We start from the raw sequence: 21,518 nt of genomic DNA on the forward strand, positions 1-21,518 counted from the left end.
TACCTCCTTAGTTAAATATATTCCTATGTACGTTTTTTCCTGATGAATATTTGGTTGTAGACTTAACCATTGTGTTGAATGCTTGCAATTGTCAAAAAGAATCCATTTTTCATCACACTGTAACAATGCAGTGTAGAAATGGCTCACCTTTATGTCATGACAACAAAGAAAGGCAAGCTTTGAGACAGTTTCTCTTCTGATGCTCATTTAATTCATGTGGAACCCATCTATCCAGCTTCTTTACCTTGACAATTTGTTTCAAGTGGTCCAATAATATTGGAATAGTGACGTCAAACCTTGCTGTTAATTCCTGTGTAGGTTGAGATGGATTTGCTTCCGCTACAGCTTTTAGCTCATCATTAACTACCTTGGTCTCAGGTTGCCCAGATGGCTCATTTTCAAGATTAAAATCACCAGAATGGAACTTCTCAAACCATCAAGATGTTGTGCATTCATTAGCCACATCCTTCCCAAACACTTCATTGATATTTTGAACTGTCTGTGCATCATTGGTTTTACGATGGAACTCATATTTGAAAATAACACGAATTTTTAACTTATCTGTGGTTTCACAAAAATTGCTCTCAAAAAAAAAAAAGAAAGATAATCACAAGGCAAACTATGCATTTGAAAGAATGAGGATGTACCTTCAAAATAAAAATAAAACAAGAAGTGTCAGAGTGAAATGTCAGAGATATCAACTGTCAAACTTAGTACTAAAGGAAATCGGACATTTTATACTTATAACCTAATACAAACCACATAGGTTATGTATAAAGAAACAATATTTTTATAACATACCATTCTTGGCTCACAGGTGTGAGCTACTAAGAGCAGGAGCTTTCTTTTCTGAACTATATATGTCATACACAGCACAGAGCCGGCACGGAAGTATCCAGCAAATGTGTGTAGAAGGAATTCATTCCATTTGCTTTCTCTCATGTTGTTATTTTCTCCTACATCCAGTGAAATATTCCTTACTTGGTATTCCTGTTTTCTTTTTTCCTTATCATTGCGAATGCTAAGGGAATGTGCGAATGTAATTTATGAAAGTATAATTTATAAAAGTATAACTTATTAAAGAGGAAAAGGAAGCTAGTTTTTGAGAAAAATTATAAGAGCTTATTTTTAAAAAGATGTAACAATGTGTTGAATTTATAAATAAGATTGTTGAAATGACTTTTGACTTAAAATGGAAAAGCTATCAACTCTGAATTTCTGTTTGGAGGACCATTTGAAGAAATGGCTGTCTCCCCCCCATCTCCAAAACAGAACAAATGATAGAATCACTTTATAATAAGAAGCCTATTGGCAGACATATAGAGAGTGGAGGCAGAAAGAAAGCATTGTTTGCTGATTTTGGAAAGTGTTCTGAACATTTGATTTGAGAGTTCTGTCTCTTTAGAATCACTGGAGGAAATTTTCAGTGGGAGCAGGCTTTGATAAATCACTTTAAAAAAATAAATTGTGTATATTTAAGGTATACGACATGATGTTGTGGGCTACACAAGTAATTAAAAAATATATATAGGATGCTTCACAAATTTTCATGTTATCCTTGCACGTGAACATGCTAATCTTCTCTGTATTGCTCCAATTTTAGTATGTGTGATGCCAAAGCAAGCACTAAATCAGTTTTATTATCTATTTATTCCCCCTCGAGTTGGAAGACTTGATAGGAGGAAGGGAGGGAAGGGAGAAGAAGAGCTCTGCTCATTTTTTTCATTGGCCCAGCACCTGGACTGCTCTTTAATAAGCCTCAGAGTGCCCTGGAAACCCCAGGATGAGTTTGATACTTTACTTTGCCAGATTATCCTGTGTATCAGTCAGGGTCTAGCTAGAAAAATAAAAGTCACTCTAGGTCTCTCTCCATAGGTGAAATTTAGCTCAGGGAACAGATTGCATAGATGATGGAGAGGGAGCGGGAGGGACCTGAGATGGGGCTTTCAGGTGGGGACTAGAACTGTGGAAAGAAGCGTGACCTGGCAGTTGCTGCAGCTTCTTGGGACATCATAGGAGACAGAGAAAGAAGGGGAAAATTTCCTGCTTATACCCTTCGTCTCGCCCTCCATCTTGCATCCCTATATGCTGAAGCCAGAGGACAAAAAAAGCCTGGAAGAGTCATTCTCTGAGAGCAGGAGCAGAGCAGGGCAGGGCAAAGCACAAACTTATGGGCACATTCAATACATTTTATAAGTTGAAATTGTGTGAATTAACTTATTCCACCCCCCGCCTCTGACATGTTCCTACCTTTTCAGTGCGTGTGTATACCTGTGCTTGTGTATGCATAGCTGAGGTCTTGGTTGGGCTAATGTCCTAGTCATGAGAAAAGTGCTCATTTTAAGAGTGTATGCAAAATGGCAGCTAACACTCCTGTTGTCACTTGGCACTTATCATTTACATAATGCTAAAACATCTGGTCATTCCCAGCCATCCAGGCATGAAGTTAGTCTGGTTGATTGCTTGGTGTTATGTACAGAAAACAGCTGGCTGGCTAACTGGAGTTTAGATTATGGCTGAATGGACTGGATGTTTGGTGTCACGTAGACTGATGTTATGACTGGCTAAAAATGGAATAGAGCCAGTTGCAAGGAATATCAATAACAAATTTTTGCAAAATAAAACTTTTGTATGGAATTTCGCAGAAAAGACAATTGTTTCCAATACTGATTCTCAGACCCACTGAGGCTGGCTGATTTTATCTCTGCTGTCCTCTCATTCCCATTTCAGCTTCTTGCACCCAAGTATCCCCTGCCCATGCACCCAGTATCCTCAGGAACCCATGGCCATTCACCCTTAAGGCACCTGGGCCTTATCTCCTTGGGCAGGACCTCCACCTTCTCAAGTTTTAACCTGTATATCTCTTTCTACTTTTGCCCTTCTCATCAAATCACATTTGTCCTGTCATCCAGAGATCTGCTTTCCATTGCAGGGTCAGCTCTCAGAATCAAATTCTCAGGAAGATGTTTGTGGATGGTATCGTGTTAATATTTATATCTTCATCTTTCCATATGTGGAAGTGGTCTCGAATGAGACTAAAATTCAGGCATACTTGGCAAATTTTTATCCAATGCTTGCCAGAAGCACGTTTGCACAAACACTGAGGAATGTTCTGGGAAAAGAAGGAGCCAGGTTGGATGAGCTCTCAGTAGAGAACCTTAGCTGTCAAGGGGTGGGCTGGGTCAACATGCATCATGGTTTCAGCCACCTACAGCTGTCTCTCAGCCCTACTCGGACACATCTGAGCTCTGTGGACAGCAGAGGGACTCTAAACTTTTAAGTGAAGTTGGGGGTAAGAGGAGAGGGAGGGAGGAAGAAAGGGAGAGAGGTAAAGAGGGAGAGAGGTAAAGAGGGAGAGAGAGAGAGAGAGAGAGAGAGAGAGAGAGAGAGAGAGAGAGAGAGAGAGAGAGAGAAACTCTAAGTTCTGGGACCTAAGCAACAGTGCTTGAGAATCTCTCCAAAGCAAAACAGAAGTGAGATTTCTTTGCTGTGACATAGTCCTCACAGAGATTTGGTTTTTGGAGCGCTCTGTTAGGAACTGGAATACTTGCAGGAATGATCGCTGAGCCCAGCTGAGTTCATTGCAGGAACCATCAAGAATGGGATTATTTAAGAGCAGCTCTGAGATACCCTCTTAGGACCCAGAAATATTGGAAAGGAGTGTACATAACGGTGAGGGGGAGTGAAAGGTGAAGGCCTGAGGGCCTGTCAACACAAATGATTATACAAACTAGGAACATTTAAATTATTCCTTTAAATGGAACTGCATTGTAATCCACATGTGTTAAGACCTAAGAAAATTCAGACTATAGCTGTGACATATTTGCTTTTTACCAGAGCCTTTGAATGCTTTGAGTTCAATAAGTAGATTGATGGTGGCACATTGGTGAAGGAAAAATACTTTTAGGCAATCCTTTAAATATTCTTCAAATAATACTTTATAAATTTGCTTCTTACCCTCCTGATTTTATTTGTTAGCTTAAGACATGAAGATTTGAAATGTTACTATACAATTATTAACAGAGGCTTGGCTGCTGTAGAGAAGATAGTGTGAGATCCAAACACACTTGTGAAATTTAAGTAAATCTTTATGAGCTCATAACTAGTGATATTACAATGGAAATTATTTTAGTCCATACAAATAATTAAAGTAAAACTTTGGTTAAATGATGGGTTTGCTGATTGGTCTTACTATGTTAATTCATTCATTTAACAAAAATTTGCTTAATGCCTATTATGTGTCATGTACTTTGCTGGGCTCAGGGTAAACTCTGGTGAATTCACCAGATTAAAATCTAGCATAGGTAAATCAGACTTTACTTCTTTAGTTGTCTAGCTGAGATATCAGCTGAAAAATATAAGACATCTGATAACACTATTTTGTATTTATACACCAAAAAAGATAAATTCTTCCTAAGAAGGATTATACTTTATATCATCAGAAAGTATGTTCCTTTTCCCAAGATCTGGATATTTGGGTGTCTATCAATGTTAATATGTGTGTGTATGTATGTGTGTGTAGTATTACTTGGATCCATACCCACCAGATCCATACATGGCTAAAGAAAAATTTCAGAAATGCAAAATATATATATATATATATATATATATATATATATATATATATGTTTCAGCAGTAGAAAAAAAACTCCACCTTTGATTTAAACCACCAAAATTGTAGTCAGCTGCTGGGAGAAAAATAAAGACAAAGATTCTGTTTACAAGGCACCTAGAGTTCAGCCATCACATGGTTTTTGTTAAGATGTCATTTCTCTTCATGTTGATGTTTCTAGAAGACATTTTTTGCAAGTCAGTGATTACTCAACTGCCCAGTGTCTTCCTTCTCTTTATGTTTTTACAGGACCTTTATAGTGATACTCTTGATTTTTGACAATCTTTACTGAAAACTTACTCCTATGCAGCTTTTCTGCAATTTGTATAATTATATTATAATTCTATAATGGACAAAATTAAAATCCCAGTGTGTGTGTGTGTGTGTGTGTGTGTGTGTGTGTGTGTGTGTGTGTGTTTCTCTGGGGCTCCTTCTGTCCATCTCTAACTTCTGTTGGGAGATCTGGTATTAAATCTTTACCCCACTAAGTTATTAAGTATTTAAGCTTATAATGGACTTGTTCTTTCTACCTTGTCTATGCTTTCCTGGAGTGAGAGCAGATTAGAACGTTTACTTGTAGTTACCCTGCCATGCCTAGAGTGATAAATTGTCTCATGTTAAGCTAATATTCTGCCCTATGGGAAGTGTGCAGTAGGGCAAGGTGGGCCTCACAACACCAAAGGTAAGGGAGTCAAGCTGTTTGTTTGCAAAAGGGTCAGAGCTTTCCCATATATGTGTGCCAGCTCTTGCAGATGGGGGAAGCATCCTTGATGAGCTATACTGCATTCTCAATGCCTCCAGCGCTAAAACATTCAATGAAAACCTTTTTTACTGACTGCTCCCACAATGGCAGTTTCTGATTCCTCCGTGGGTTTGGATTTAAACCCATTGTCCTCACTGTCTAAAAATAAGAACCCCCTAGGAATCCATTGCCACCAAAGGAACCCAGTAGACCCACCTATGGATTATTTTTGCACATTTTCTCCATTAAAAATATTTTCTACCTAGAAGTAAAGCCACTTAAATTATTCAGATTCATTTATATTTTATTTTATTTCATTTCATTTTATTTTATTTTATTTTTTGAGACAGAGTCTCGCTTTGTTGCCCAGGCTAGAGTGAGTGCCGTGGAGTCAGCCTACCTCACTGCAACCTCAAACTCCTGGGCTCAAGCAATCCTTCTGCCTCAGCCTCCTGAGTAGCTGGGACTACAGGCATGCGCCACCATGCCTGGCTAATTTTTTCTATATATATTAGTTGGCCAATTAATTTCTTTCTATTTATAGTAGAGATGGGGTCTCGCTCTTGCTCAGGCTGGTTTTAAACTCCTGACCTCGAGCAATCCACCAGCTTCGGCCTCCCAGAGTGCTAGGATTACAGGTGTGAGCCACCATGCCCAGCCGTAGATTCATTTATATTTTAGATGTAGAAAAAATGTCCCACTATATGACTATCATTGCTTGCCCGTTACATATTTATTTGCTTTTAACCATCCTCTCTGAAAGTGACCATTCTGGATCATAGCTGAATAAGTACTTGCCCCCTTTTCAGTTGGAAAATATATGTGATTGAATTATGGGAGAGTGAAAGAGAAACTCTCAGTCCACCATTCTTGGCCCTTTTCTTTTGGTGGAGAGATAGGGGAGAAAGGAAGTAAAAAAAAAAATACCCCAAATCCCCATGGACTATTCCCTTAACTCCTTTGCCTGGAGTCATTGACTATTGACTGAAATAAACTTATTTGTTCATTAAAGGAAATCGTATTTGCCTCTTTAAAAAGGGCTATTTGTCCTATTTCTCTTATTTTGTTTAATTCTGAGAGGTACTGAATGATGCATTTTCTTTTTCATATGTAGTTTGTGAATAATTTAAAGAAAACTCTGTGCAAAACATTGTTATCCTCTAGCTTGTGAGTGTACAGAACTGAGTATTGTATGTTCTTCAGGATGCATTATGTAAATGTTAGTTACAATCACCACCTACTTCTCTTTTTTGGTTCTTATCTCTGATAGTAGATGTTTTTTGTTAGACTTGAATTAGGTAACAAATAGAATGCTAACTCTTAACAAGTATTTTTGCTTGTATTTGTAATAGGATATTTTATTGATACAGCACTTTATAAAGCTCTATTATATTCTTTGGGTCTCAGTTCCCTATTAAAACAGGTGCTGCTGTCTCCAAATTGGGAGCCAGAAAGTATTCGTGACTTGTTTGAGGTCACACATTAGGTTAGTGACAGAGGCAGAACTAAGATTAGAGTTCTTACTTTCTGCAAAGGTTGGCCACCTTGACCAAGTATATTTGGGGTAGGCCCTGGACTTTGGCTCAACTAGAGCATGTCTATTGCTCAAAGTACAATTGTCCGCTCTCCTCTGCCTCTCCATGAAGACAAGAGTCTTGTCTAACGTATTCACAACTTCAGCCTAGAAACATGCACAGAACTTGGAATATAACTGTTAATACTTATTTGTGAATGGTTGAATAATTGAATTAAGTGAATGAATGAAGTACATAAATATGCTGAAGGTCTAGTTTGAATAATGATACAATATGCCTCCTGCCCCCTTTCCCCATGCTTCTCTTATTATGCCTAGGGAAAAATGTTTGAAATTTGATGCCATGGAGTTAGACACTGACTTATTATTTCAGGACTTGATATGGTAGTCAGGCAAAAAGAATTTCACTTAAAACCCCTATTTCTTGACTTACTCCGCTACCTTGAAAAATTAATCTCTCTGCTGGATTTTAATGTCCATCTAGAACTTGGCTATAATCTGAGACTATTTTGTGATCTGGGTCTTTGTCTACATTTGGGGTCTGCTTGCTTTAGAGGGCTGGGAATATATCTTCATTACATTTTTCAGTCTAACACATTGTGAGTCTTCACAGAGTTAGATTATTCCCCTGAAAAAGCTACCCCTGGAAGGATGCTGGGCATTTTTTGGATATGATTTTTTTCTTTTTAGGGCCCCCCAGGGAACCATTTAGTGAGCAGGAACCATCACACTCTAATTCTTGCACAGCCATTGCCTACAACAGCCCATTCACAAAAGCCATGCATGCTCCATCATAAGGTTTCTGTCCAGCGTGTTCTCTCCTGCCAGTCCCAAGTCTTTGGAATATTTCAGACAGGCAGGAGATATTTTTTGGAGGTTTTACTTGAATGATTAGTTTGCACTTGAAAGAGGAGAATAGCCAAGGACAAGGTCTGTGAGGCCCCCGAGACTCTGTGGAGACCAGCAGATACTAGATTATCATTTTTTTTTTCTCTTCCTCTCTGAATGTAGTAGATATTGTGATAAATAAGATCTCTCAAGGAAGGGAGGACAATTATCCTCTTTCTCCCCTACAATACCTTTCCTCCCTGCAAAAGTTTTGCAGACTCAAACCAAACTTGTTGGCTGGAAGCCTAAAAGGATTCCTCATCGTGTGGCAGGCTGTCGAGCATTTTTATGATAGCTAGTGTTTCTTTTGGTCTGCAACCCAGGTATGTGAAACCCAGGTCGGGGGGTTGAGAATTAATGCCTGCTTCTCATGTGAGAAGAAATAATTGGCATGAAATGTAGTAAAGAATGCCTGCCAGCCTGGCGGTGTTGGGTCATTTTTTTGTTATTGGTTTTGGCTGCTACTCCCAGAAAAATAATGGGCAGGTTCATATTTCTTAGAATACATCTTTATCAACTCTGACAATTTAAAGTGTCTTGGACTCCCAAGAGACAGCCAGCCTGGAAGTCTTTGCTTGTGCTGTTTCTATGCTGGGTACATCATGACTGTACACACCATGACAAATGAATACAGATGGAATAATAAGTTTCTCTTATCCCCAAGACCAGAATTTCTGGGGAAAACAGCTATATCCTTTGAGAGATTTGAGATTAATATAACAAGTTCTATACAGAGATTATCATTTTGAACGAAGATTTTTATTTCACTCTCACATGTACAGTCATCACTGAAGTATGCACAGATTACAGGAAAACAGTCTCCAAATAGGTTGGGTTCTAACCTTTGACTTTGGAATGTTATACATGTTTTTTATTTATAGAGACTATTATAAGTAGTGTTTCAGATCCTAGGTCTAGCCCACTTATAAATCTAAAGGAGAGTAGAAATATACTGTATTTTCAATAAAAAACAATAGAAAACACACAGTTTTAATACTATTAATTAGGCAAAATACAGGAAGTAGAAATAGTTTTTGCTTTGCTCAAATTTGGATGCTTATAGCTTGGTTAGGGGCAGGTGAGTGGGCAGATGAATCAATGCTTCCAGGTGTTTTAAAGTGGCCTTGAAAGCATTCAAGTACTTTAAGGGTTGAAGGCCAATCTTTTTCTATTAAATCTGTAACCATTATGGTAATAAAGCTGGACTCATTAGAAAAAAAACACCTAAAGCAACTTTATTTTTTTCTCATAGTCCTTTTAAAACATTCTGTTGAAAAGTTTCTTCCCTGATTCTTGGATGAAATTTTTAAGAAGATCTCAGAGCTTTTTAAGTTTCTCTCTACTCTTTGGTAATCAATAATCGTGCAGTCACTTTAATGCTTCAGAGAGTCCAGTCTAGTACAATAATCTAAATCTGTTGCCCTCTTTAAAGTTTCCCCCACTCTCCAGCCAGGGCTGGAACAAGGATTGGAATTCTGGAGTATGTGTCTGGGTGTGTGAGTGTGTGTATGAGTGTGAGTGTGTGTACGTGAATGTGTGTAAAGTGTGTGTGTGTATCACTTGTGATGGTTTCTAGCCCCTTCAGCACTGGAGTGGGAAGAGGGAGGAGAGTTAAGGGGCAGCAAAGATCTTGCTGATGTGATTTGGATTTGACATCATAGGTGTTCAAAGCTGACTTTATCATGGGGGTGTTTTTGGAGTGATTCTCCCCATGGGACTCTCAACTACAACTCCTGTAAGACGGGTGATACTTCAGGCAGCTGGTTCCTTTTGACGCTGTCCTCGGTTCCTGGTAGTTCACTTTGCCCTTCCAGGAAGTCCTGTCAGGACACCTCTAGGTTTGTTCCCTCCTGGGAACATACATCCAGCATACATCCAGTCTGCAGAAAATCCAATTCCTGCCTTTTTCTCTGCATTGCTCCTTCAGGCCAGCCTAGCCACAGTGCCTTATACCAGTATTTAAATTCCTTTAAACTCTGGGAGATGCTTGTTAAACTGCCCAAGTGTTCCCTTAAAGTCCCTCTTAATTGGCTTAAAGCAAAGAGGTTGTTTTTTCTCCTGTGAGGGAACCATACTCTGACAACTCTCAACAGGGTGCTTCTGCTCTAGCTCTTCCCACTCTAGAGTTTTTATTGGTTGGGGACCATTAACGCTGGCAGAAGTGGTTTTATGACCTTAGTAGTTCTGCACAGGGCACTTCTTACCTCGCTGTTATATAATATCTAGGCCTTTGGGACCTTGAAAAATCTAAGGTAGAAAGAATCTTATTTATTATTCTGTTGAATGTCCAATTTTACTTGGATACGTAAAGTCTCCTTGTCCTTTGCTGTATGAGTATTAATAGTGCCCCAATCAGCCACAATTCAGAGTAGCCACATTCACAAGTGGCATTATGAGAAAAATGAAAAGAAAGAAATTGATAAAGGAAAAAAAGATATTCTTTTGTCTGAGATAAATTTGACAGTGATATGTGACAGAAAGGAATGCAAATGACAAAGAAATGCTAAAAACACAGTCCAATGTGATCTTGAAAGTGGAAAATGATGGTGGGGAAGGGAAATTGCCACCAGGAGGCACTGTCGGATGAGGACAGCTTGGCGCCCATGTAGGGTGACCCTTGAAGGGGAGAGAAGGAGCAGAAGTGGGGTGCAACTAAATATGGCACTTCCCAATTAGTCTGCTACCAACCTGGAAAATATCTTTATTCATAGAGAAAATTATTCTTCCAATTAATCACTTGATTCTTTCTCCTTGTTTTAATCCCATACCCTATTCTATACCACTAGCCCATCAGATACTCAGGCTACCTCCAGTGTTACCCAAGAGAATCACTTATTCAGCAACTGTTTATTAAACATGGTTAAGTACAAGTCGCTGCGCTTGGTGTAGTGAGGACATATATGTTATGGCATAGCCTACGTGCAAGGAGGTTTCAGTTGGGGTGGTAATACATGGTCATAGCAAGAGTTACATAGAATCGTAGGCCTGTTAGCACAGAAGGTCATTTAGTGTGCTCTTGTTATTTGTATGGGTGAGAAAACTGAGACCCAGAGTTGTTAGGTGGCTTTAGAGGCACCTAGTTACATAATGACAAAACTAGAACTCAGTTCTCTTTACTTCTGTGCTGCTTCCACCACACCTAACTTAGAAACAACACCTTGATGCCATTTTACAAAGTTATGGACCATTTGTTCCTGCAAAACAATTGTGTGTTGGAGTCAGCTCTCACCAGCTCTGAGAGCAGATTGTGGGCATCTTTCCAACTCTAAGTTGTGAAATTGGCCATGGTGAGAGAATTTATACCACAGAAATTGACAAACACCACAAATCGGGGAGATCCAGTTATTAAACATTTACCAGTACACAAATGCTTATAAATAATAAGTGTGATAAGGTCAGACACCGCTTCATGAAGGGGTTGTCATGTGAGTGGATTTTACAGAGAAATGGTGTTTAGACAGGAAGAGAGGGAATGAGGGAGGCTATTGGAGAGTGGAATGATGGAGTGAATATTGTTCTGGGATAACAAATAGAATATTTTGGCGGGGTGGGGGGAATGTAGAAGAGGAGCCCCCAAGTGACATTCCTACAGAGACCAGGCTGAATAAAGAAAAGAGTAAATCAGTGTGGGGTTATGAATAATAGGACATGATGGAGTCTGTGGTAAAGTAGAAAGTAAAGGCCTCCCTAAAGGTGTTTGTTGTTGTTGTTGTTTTGTTCGGGTTTTTTTGTTTTTTGTTTTTAATATACTGGCTGTATTCTACCCACATTGAATTTCCCATCAGAAAGTAACAGGAGTCAGCCTACAAAGCTGTTGGAATCAGATGGGGCCCTGAGAAGGGATTATCATTTTTCTTGTTAAATGACCACTAGTTTCCTTGACATAATGAAGGCAAAATTTATTTCCCTCTTCCTTCTTGCCTTGCTTCCATGTTCTCACTGGAAAATGTCTGTAAATTATTGCTTTTTTGTGTGCTTAAAAAGTCATTCAACCAGCATTTTTCCTTTGTTAGTGCGGGTTATTTAGAGTTGAGTTTATGGTATCACTCTCAGCTTTATCATCTTATTTCGAGGATAATGATACTCCCAATGAAATAAAGATTCAGTTATATTTCTGAGGATGTTCCTTCATATCTCCAGGTACCTGAAAAAGAAAAAAACACACTATACAAAATGGAAAATAAGTATATTTCAGAGAAGGATCTAGAAACATATTATTTAATTGATTTTTCCTTTTAAACTGTCTCCAAATTAGTTTCAAATAGTATTTTAAACATGTTTCTTTTTTACATTAATCTGTTAGGCTGACTCTACATTGATCAACAGCCATTTTTTTTTACAGTGAGAATTGCCTCCTTCAGAGAGATCTTTATTTTAACACATCAAATCCACAGGGGTTTATAAAAAATGAAAAAAAAATGAATCAAATAAATGATCACAATTCCCAGTGAAAAGTTATTCTATACAAAGCTAATCCTGTAATTCTTACCGGAGAAAATCCTAAATTCTTAAAGTTCTCTAAGTATAATCGTTCTTCAAAGAAGCCCAACATTTAAAACTATTGAATAGCTCTTTGCAAATGTTCCACAAGCCCCTCACATTATTCCATTTTTACTGATGATAAACATGAATGGGGTGAAAGCTAATGACGTCCACTGTATCTGAGAAGGCCCCCACTGGTGCTTGCTGCCTGCCAGTGGTACATGTGGTCTCTAGACTCAAAGATGGAATTTACTTTGATTGAGGTCAGGAGTGGGGCAGTGGTGGGGTGGAAACAGACTTTGGCATTCAGACATTAGAAGAGACAATCTAATCATGGCGATCTGGTCTATAGCTTTGACCTCCTTAGCACTGACAGATCACGTAGGAGGGATTTTCTGCTCCTGCTCTCCTTGCCTCTGTAACTCTTGTCAGAGATATAAATGAAATAAAAGTGGGTGCTTAATAAATGTTTGCTGAGGAAGTCAGGAAAGGAGAGGGTTAGGTATTACAGATTTCCCACAATTTTAGATCTGCTTCAGCTTAAATGCTGGGCTTCAGCCCACATCCCCTGGCATCCCCCTGGATCTCCACTGCGGAGGAGGAGAGCACCCAATGAATTCCGTACACTAGGCCCAGGCCGTGCAAATGCAGGAAATGTCATGCCAACAAGCAAAGTGTCGGATACCAGAGGATTTCTGGAGTCTGGAAATGTCTGAATTTTTCTTAAAGAGGAAAAATCAGGCCTGAGGAGGAGTTCCAAAATGGACTTCTTCCAAGGCTCTGAAAAGTGGGATTGGGATGGCAGCGTGTATGGGCATGTTTTGAGAAGTACCATATGCTCTACAGTAGCCAGTTAGATAAAAGGTGCGCACGAAGGCCCAGGGAATGCCAGTATACCTCAGCAGAAGGACCTATAGCACCGTGAGTTTCTTGCTAGGGTATACCCCAGTGAAATTGTTTGGGCTGAGATGTGTACCATGCACTGTTAGTCAAAATTCCAGCTTTCTCCTGGGCTGCTGGCATTTCCACCCAACAAAAATTTCAGCCTTTTGCTTCCCCTGCTCAGATTCCTTTTGTGTAATATTTTTACTCTTGGGATTTACCCTGCTACAAGGCATGACTTGGTTTTAGCTCCTGTTCTTCTGGTTTGATTTAGTCTCTGGTACCCTGAAGTACATGCCATCAGTGCCCCTTCCTCCCACCCTCTGAGCATTCTTTGGGCTCCCCCAACCCCCGACTTCCATCTCCCAGTATTTATGCCTCAGTGTCTGATTTATTTTTCCCCAGAACCACAGAAAACAGCTGTGCCCGTGATCTGTGCTCAGCAGGCCAGAAATGCCAGGGAATTAAGGACTCCTGGGAGCAGCCCTCAACTATGATCTCAGGAGTTGGGATATAAATACTCCAGCTCCCCTGCCTCTTGGATGCAATAATTCGAGGGTGTGTATTTTGCACTGGCTCTCAGTTTCTTCAGTGAGATTAAGCTCACATCACCTACAGTGGGAGTGGAATCGATAAGGCACCCTTCTCTGTGTCCCTGCCCAGCATTTCTATCACTATTCCCAGCATTTCTAGCAATGCTACTTGTACTCAAACCCTTGTCTCAGTGTCCTCCTGGGATAATACAAACTAAGGCTTTCCTCTAACATCAGAGCTCTCCACCTCTACTCCTTTACCATTTCTGTACTTTTTAAAACCTCCTGCCAATCACCCAGATTGTCTTTCTACAAAAGGATGGGCAATGGGTCAGAGTTTTTTTTAAAAAAGAAATTTTATAAATACACAAAGAATTTATCTTCATGCTAGATATTCAATGTTTTTGAATCATAGTACTAGAAACTAAGGTTGTTGTCCACCAAATCAAAAGAAAGAATTCAGGGAAACTAGGATGGAGGTAGCAAAGGGTACTAGTATTTTTTTAGGAATGATAATAGCTAATCATTTATTCTACATTTATATGCTGGAGGTGATGTTGCATGTAATATTACTTAAATTTATCCCCAGAATAAACCTAGGATGTAGGTATAATTATTCCATTTTTACTGATGATAAATATAAATGGGGTAAAGTAATTTGTTCCAAATCAGTCAGCTCATAGTGGGCAAAATCCAAATTCAAGTGCAGATCTTACTCTTGTAAAAGTCTATTCTCTTAGCTAGTCTGCTATCTTCCTGAAGTTCTCTTTGAAGTAGATGGGAAATATATAATTAATCCTACTTATTGATTCAGAAATACAATTGATCAAATCATAATTCTATAATTGTACAATTATAGTTTTTCTTCAAAAAGGATTGAATTGGATATGAATTATGGGAGAAATTCAGATTTATTCTGATATATTTTTAATTCCTGGAAGGAACTACTTATAACAATTCTCTTATAGCATTATTAGTATTATGCATTAAGAAAAACTAGAAAAATAGGTCAAAGTTTTAGAAATTTCTGGTAGGGCATTTTGTTATTAGTCTACAAAGATTAGAGCAGATAACTATTTCTAAATGGCATTGCAACTTGAGGCTCAAATTTGATAACCCTGGGAGAGCTGAAATTTTGTTCTCTGTTTTGAGATTAAACTATGGCTACAAGTAATTTGCAGAAAACTGACATTCTGATAGACTTGAAAAAAAGAAAAGAAAGAGGAAAAAAATTGGATTGTTCTATCAGGCTTCTCCAGGGTTTAGAAATTTTAATTTAATGTGAAGTAAGATAGGAATAGAAAGAGAAGATAAGGAAGAAGGAATTGACCAGGAACAGTGAATAAATTGCTTACGTGGCCTTCGATCAGAATTTAGAGGTCTCTAACTTCCACTTACTAAATTCTCTTGCTTTTGGGTTTACTCTACCTCATAGTTTTTAAACTGTGGTTATATTATAGAAATAGTCTAGTTGTTGACATTTGAAGGTGAGAGTGTCTTCAATCTGACTAGCTATACCAGTTTATTAAAATACTTTTTCTCCATTAAGATGTGAGATGTTATCAAATGGAATAAGTATTTGACTTTCCAGTGTGACTACATGGTATATGTGTTAAACAGGCTTGTCGTCAGGAGCAAGCATCAGAAATCCTGATTAAAATCTGTCAGGATTTGTGGGTTTATTAGGTTGGTGCAAAAGTGATTGTGGTTTTAGCATTATTGACATTTGCCGTTTGATATTGGAATATTTTCTTAAATAAATGTGGTTATTTTATGCATCTTTTCAATGTGCATTTCTTGCTTTATGTTTTTCTGCTAATGACTTATTACTTGCTGTTTATTTTATATTTATTTTATACTGTGGATATGATGTTAGACAAAAAGCAAATTTGAGACATTTTCTTATTTGAGTTCAGAATGGGTTGTAAAGCTAAAACAGTGGAGACAACTCGCAACATCAACAAGGCATCTGGCCCAGGAACTGCTAATGAACCTACAGTGCAATGGTGGTTCTAGAAGTTTTACAAAGGAGATGAGAGCCCTGAAGATGAGGAGCGTAGTGGCCAGCCATTGAAAGTTGACAACAACCAATTGAGAGCAATCACTGAAGCTGATCCTCTTACAGCTACAAGAGAAGTTGCCAAAGAACTCAAGGTCGACTATTCTATGGTCATTCAGCATTTGAAGCAAATTGGAAAGGTGAAAAAGCTTCATAAGTGGATACCTCATGAGCTGACTGAAAATCAAAAAAAATTGTTGTTTTGAAGTGTTATCTTCTCTTGTAGGCAACAACACTGAACCGTTTCTCAATGGGATTGTGACATGCGACAAAAAGTGGATTTTATATGACAACCAGCCATGACCAGCTCAGTGGTTGGACCAAGAAGCAGCTCCAAAGCACTTCCCAAAGCCAAACGTGCACCAAAAAATGTCACGGTCACTATTTGGTGGTCTGCTGCTGGTCTGATCCACTACGGCTTTCTGCATCCTGGCAAAACCATTACATCTGAGAATTATGGTCAGCAAATTGATGAGATGCAGCGAAAACTGCACCACCCGAAGCTGGCATTGGTCAACAGAAAAGGTCCAACTCTCTATGACAACAGCCCAACGTTTGTCAAAGAAGTTGAACAAATTGGGCTACAAAGTTTTGCCTTATCTGCCATATTCACCTGACTTCTCTGCAACCAACTACCACTTCTTCAAGCATCTTGACAACTTTTTGCAGGGAAAACTGTTTCACAACCAGCAGGATGCAGAAAATGCTTTCCAAGAGTTCGACGATTTCCCCAAGCATGGATTTTTACGCTACAGGAATAAACAAACTTATTTCTCGTTGGCAAAAATGTGTTGATTGTAACGGTTCCTATTTTGATTTATAAAGACGTGTTTGAGCCTAGTTATAATGATTTAAAAATTCATGGTCCTGAAACCGCAATTACTTTTGCACTCTATACTTTTTTTTGAAATAACAAGAAGTCTGAAGGTAGGTGACTGCTAGCATTCAGTGTTTTGGACAGTGAAGGCAAGTGTCTGATTCCTGTGAACTTTCCTTTCTGGTTGAAAGCAGCAATTGTAGCTCAGTCAAGTCTATGCTCAAGGCAGAAAGAAGGGGGAATGGATGACAAAAGGTTTCGCAGGACCTGCATGTGGATATGTCTTGTTAGCCAGAATGTGTTATATTGGCAAGCCCAGCTGAGGTGGAGACTAGGAAAGTGAGAATTTAGCTTTCCTGCCTGTATTGTAGAAGGTGAAAGAGGAGGTTGGAAAGGGTGTAGAATTAGCAAACCAAAAGTTCCTGTGTAATGCTGATGTGTAAGTACAATCAATAACTATTAATTAGAAGCAAACAAACTTCAGTAGTACATACCAAGAAGGACTTACTGATGGTCGTGGCTACCGAGAGCTTAAATGGGATTCCCAGGAAAGTATTGCATTCCTTATCATTGCATGTATTTAGACATCAGGTGAATGAACATTTGACCAATCTACTGTGGAGAAGATTTAAACTATAGATAGATAAGTGGTTGAACTTTATATCTTTTAAAGTTGTCTTCAAATCCTCAAGATCTGATGATACTCTGTAAACATTCCAATTTCTTGTAATTTGAAAATTATTTTCTCTTTGTGGCTCACTTCCTGTCTTGTCCACAGGCACAAATCTGCTTTCATCTTAACATTAATATCTAGATAGTCTCTATAAAGAAAATATATTTATCCCCAACTGTGTTCAAACCTTTTTAGAAAAAACATTTTTTCTTCTGCCTAGAAACATTGACAGATTGATGCCAGAAGAATTTCTTTAAAGGACATGGTTTTTAATTTGATGCATTTTAAACCTTCAAAGGCTTCACTAGTGCTCTCATACATTGTCTTTAAGATGCACAGTAGAAATGTCAATTTCTATGGCAATCTCAAAGCCCTTCTCTTATTTTTGCAGAAACTTATGAAAGAATCTCTCTTTGGATTTGAGTCTGTGTTCCTGAAAGACAGACATTTTTTTGAAGAGAAAATCCTGTATGTAGTGTGTTGAAATTTTGAATTGGGTAATATTGAAAGTTTTGATTTTCTGCTTAAAATAAACCAAATTAAAATATTACCTACTCCTTGTACTTTATATGGAATAAGATTGATTTCTGCTTTGTTTGATGAAAAGTTAAACCAAAGATGTTAGAGATAATGCTAAGTGTACTTGTAGTGTACTTGTAGTGTACTCAGCAATGAATTATATTTGCCAGTACCTGGAATCAAATAAATATTTTAAATATACCTTTTAAGTCTCAAGACAGAAAACTTTGAATATTATTTTCCTTTTCACAAATAGCATCAGGAAAGACCAATTAAACAAAAGTGTGAAGAATAAAAGATAAGCTTCATGAGAAAAATATCTCTCAACTTTAATTTGCCAAAAATAAAATAAAAATCTAAATGTAGTAAAAATTGAGACATATTCTTCATTTTCTGTCAAGCATGATTAAAATAATTGATAACACTCAGTGTTGGTGATGGTATGAGAAAACAGGCCCTTTGATTTATTTCTGGTGAGAATATAAATTGGCTCAAGTGATTTGGAGGGTCATTTTTACAGTATCTGTCAAAAGCCCTAAAAATATAATAATCTTTGATTAGAAATTCCACCTCTAGGAATTTATCCCATGACATTGTTATATGAGTTGCAAAATATAAACTAAAGAATTGAACTGTAATATTGTTTGTAATAGTGAGAAATTATATACAACCTAAATAAGTAGTCATTGATGTGGTGGTTGAGAAAACTATGGGACATTTGTAGGGTGGCAAACTATGTGGCTTAAATAGATACTGAAATATTGAAAAGGAAAATGTTTATAATATATTGTAAAAGAAAGCTTTGGACTATTTTGTATAGCCCAATCTCATTTTGATTTTAAAAAGTATATGATTGTATCTATTTTATAAAAAATTTGTAGGATATATCACAAATTGTTTAACAGTAGTCACATTTTGGGGCAGGAGTTCAGCATGATTTTGCAGAACGGTGTCTTAAAAGTTGAACTTGATTCAAAGACTGTCTATCCAGTAAAGGCTCTATGAAGAATATCTTTCATGTTAGATCTCTTAAAAGTTATTCACATGGTCCTAAGTATAGCAAATCTTATAGTTAGGATGTATGGGGAAGGAACTGCCTGAGAAATTAGTTAAAAAGGCAATTGGAAATTAATTTACTTCTAGTTCTGGCCTTTTCACAAGCTTTTTATAATTTTGGCCAAATCTACTATATTCAATGCTTCAGTTTGTCTACCTGGAAAATGTGAAGCTTAAAGATGAACTGAAATAGCATAATACCAAGTGCTTCTGTATATAAATGTCAAGCAGTAATTTGTTGCCTCTTCATTTTCTTTTTTGTGATGTTTTTTAAACATGGTTATCATTAAATTATTTTAAGTATACTATCTTTGCATTATTAAAGCCACTGAATGACTTTTTTATCATTAAATTTCTTATTAGAAGCTTGTCTTGTAAAAAATAATTTTCTCCCTTTTTGAAGATCCTGTCATAGCTAAAAATGCACTTCCTCTGCAAAGGGTAGAAAGATTATGCAGAACAATTTTCCTAGTGCAGCTATTCTCATTTCGAGGATTTATCAGCTCCCTCTCTTGCATGTTCTTTGTCTTTTTGCAGGCTTCTATTTCTTTTGCATGAATGGGTTCATCTTAGACTTATACTTCCTTTGGACTCAGTGATATTTAATAAAGACCTTGCTGTGTATTTCAGATCAGAATGACATTGCTATTTTCTCATGATTAGGCTGTTTTATTATGATTCTTGCTTTTCAGTGCAATGGATGAAACCATCTGTGGCATGGAGGGATGGTTGGTGAACTTTTATTATTATTTTTTACATTAGGCCTTCTTTCATCTTTCATTATTTCTTTTAGTTTCCTTGAGAGAATTTTCTTTTCTTTTTGTAGGCCCCAAATATAGTGATTACCCATTTTTTAAAATACCTCTGATGTATGAATAGGTGGTCATACATCATAAAAATATTACATTGCCTACATAATGAAAGCTGAGTTTGAGGATAAATCACAAATACTAGGAACAAATCTACTTTGCTAATTTCTTGTATTCTATTGCATGATGCTGTTTTGGAAAAAGTGCCATGACATTTTCCCAATACATACATCGATGCGTGGACTATGATGTGTCACTCATTGTTCATTATGCTCCATGGAGCTCCAGGCTGAGGAGGTCACCTCTAGGCAAGAACAGCATTAAGGCATTTCTAGTTCAGTACTTGGCATGACACAAAGCCATTAATGAAGGTGTCTAAAGGGCTTCCAAAGCACTTGGCCACTTGGCAGGTGAGTACCATTTAAACATAATTAATGGTCATTAATTAGTTTTATTTAGTTTACCTTTTATATTCTTGTTAACTTCAGAAGTAAGATAATAAACAAACTTTTAATAAGTCTATAAGAAAGGGAAAATCAGAATTAAATTAGCAGGACTAATTGTAGTCAAGAATAAAAATCTCTAGAAAGACTGTGAACATTTAAATCAAACTTGTCCGGTAGAAATATAGTATAAGCCAGTTTCTAAATGGCTAAATTTTAAATTTTCTATTCACCACATTAAGAGTAAAGTGAAACAGTTGGCATTAATTTTAAGAATATATTTTGTTTTACTCAATGTAATCAAAATAGTATCATCTCAACATATAATCAATTTTTTAAAATTGAGATATTTTATATATTTTTTCATACTAAGTCTTTGAAATCTGTTATATGTTTTATACTTATAGCACTTCTCAATTTGGACTAGTCACATTTCAAGTGCTCAACAGCCATATGTAAAGGGTACCATATTGAACAGTATAGATTTAGATTTTTAAAGTTGTAACTAGGGCACTAATTTGTTTTTATTTTATCTTGATGAGAGATATAGAATGGTTAGCATGTTATTATTAGAGTAATTAATAAATGTTTAGAATGACAACTAAATCTAAGGATATATAGCCAGCCACCATTTAATCTTAATAAAAGAAATGCGATGGCTACATTACAATTCAATGCCAAGGTGTAAAGAAAAAATACAAGCTGCTAGTGCCTTCTATTATGCAACAAATAAAATTGTAATCCACGAATCCAAAGGGAAAAGTAAAACTAATGAGCTTTGGTTGGAACGAGACCAATGGCAGAACCAGTTTGACCACACAAGCGTTTCCTACAGTCTCTTGGGGAGATGAATTTCAGGCCACACTCTAGGCCTGAGGGCAGAGAGCCAAAGGGCAAAACCAAGATCTCCCAAATGTGAGCTTTTATATGTTGCCCATCTGTTAGTCTCCTAATGAAGCTTGGTGAACTGACAGGCAGGCTTGCTGATGGATGTACAGTAGGGCTGTTGTAGTATCATATTGCAGTTAATAGTAGAAATATCTTGCATTTATGCAGCATTCAGTTTTTCAAAGGGCATTTCATTTATTCTTCCACAACTTTTTAAAGCACGTTTTACTAATTATGACCCACTAAGCAAACTAAGGCTAAAAAATTTCATTTCAACACATGATATTGAACAATTAATAAAGCAAGGAATTATGCCTGACTTCAAGAGATAATGGTAATTACTTGAGAACTTAGATATAGAAGACCTAATATATCTAAATCCTGAAAATAACATTTGAATCATTTGGTTTCAGGGTAATATATTCAGGCCTGCTTCAGGCATATGTTGAAATCTTGCTACTTAGCCAAGTCCATCTGCTTCTTTAGCCTGGTGAACTAGATTTACTATGTGAGAGCCTCGGGGTATCCTTCCCGCAGACTAAGGTAGAACCAACCTCCTAAACTCTTTGTTCTTCTTTTTA

General features: G+C 37.4%; 1 long non-coding RNA gene and 1 other non-coding gene across 2 annotated transcripts in view; one reads left to right on the forward strand and one right to left on the reverse strand.

Annotated features, from left to right (window-relative positions):
- The window catches only part of LOC105868160 (uncharacterized), an 81,952-nt gene that overhangs the window by 21,287 nt on the left and 39,147 nt on the right, over positions 1–21,518 (forward strand). The gene's annotated exons all lie outside the window — the stretch shown is intronic.
- LOC142872845 (U6 spliceosomal RNA) lies at positions 1,522–1,627 on the reverse strand. The gene has a single exon (XR_012920930.1). It is a non-coding gene; the product is annotated as a U6 spliceosomal RNA (small nuclear RNA).

Source organism: Microcebus murinus, chromosome 8 (genome assembly GCF_040939455.1).
Source record: "Microcebus murinus isolate Inina chromosome 8, M.murinus_Inina_mat1.0, whole genome shotgun sequence".
Taxonomy (NCBI): domain Eukaryota; kingdom Metazoa; phylum Chordata; class Mammalia; order Primates; family Cheirogaleidae; genus Microcebus; species Microcebus murinus.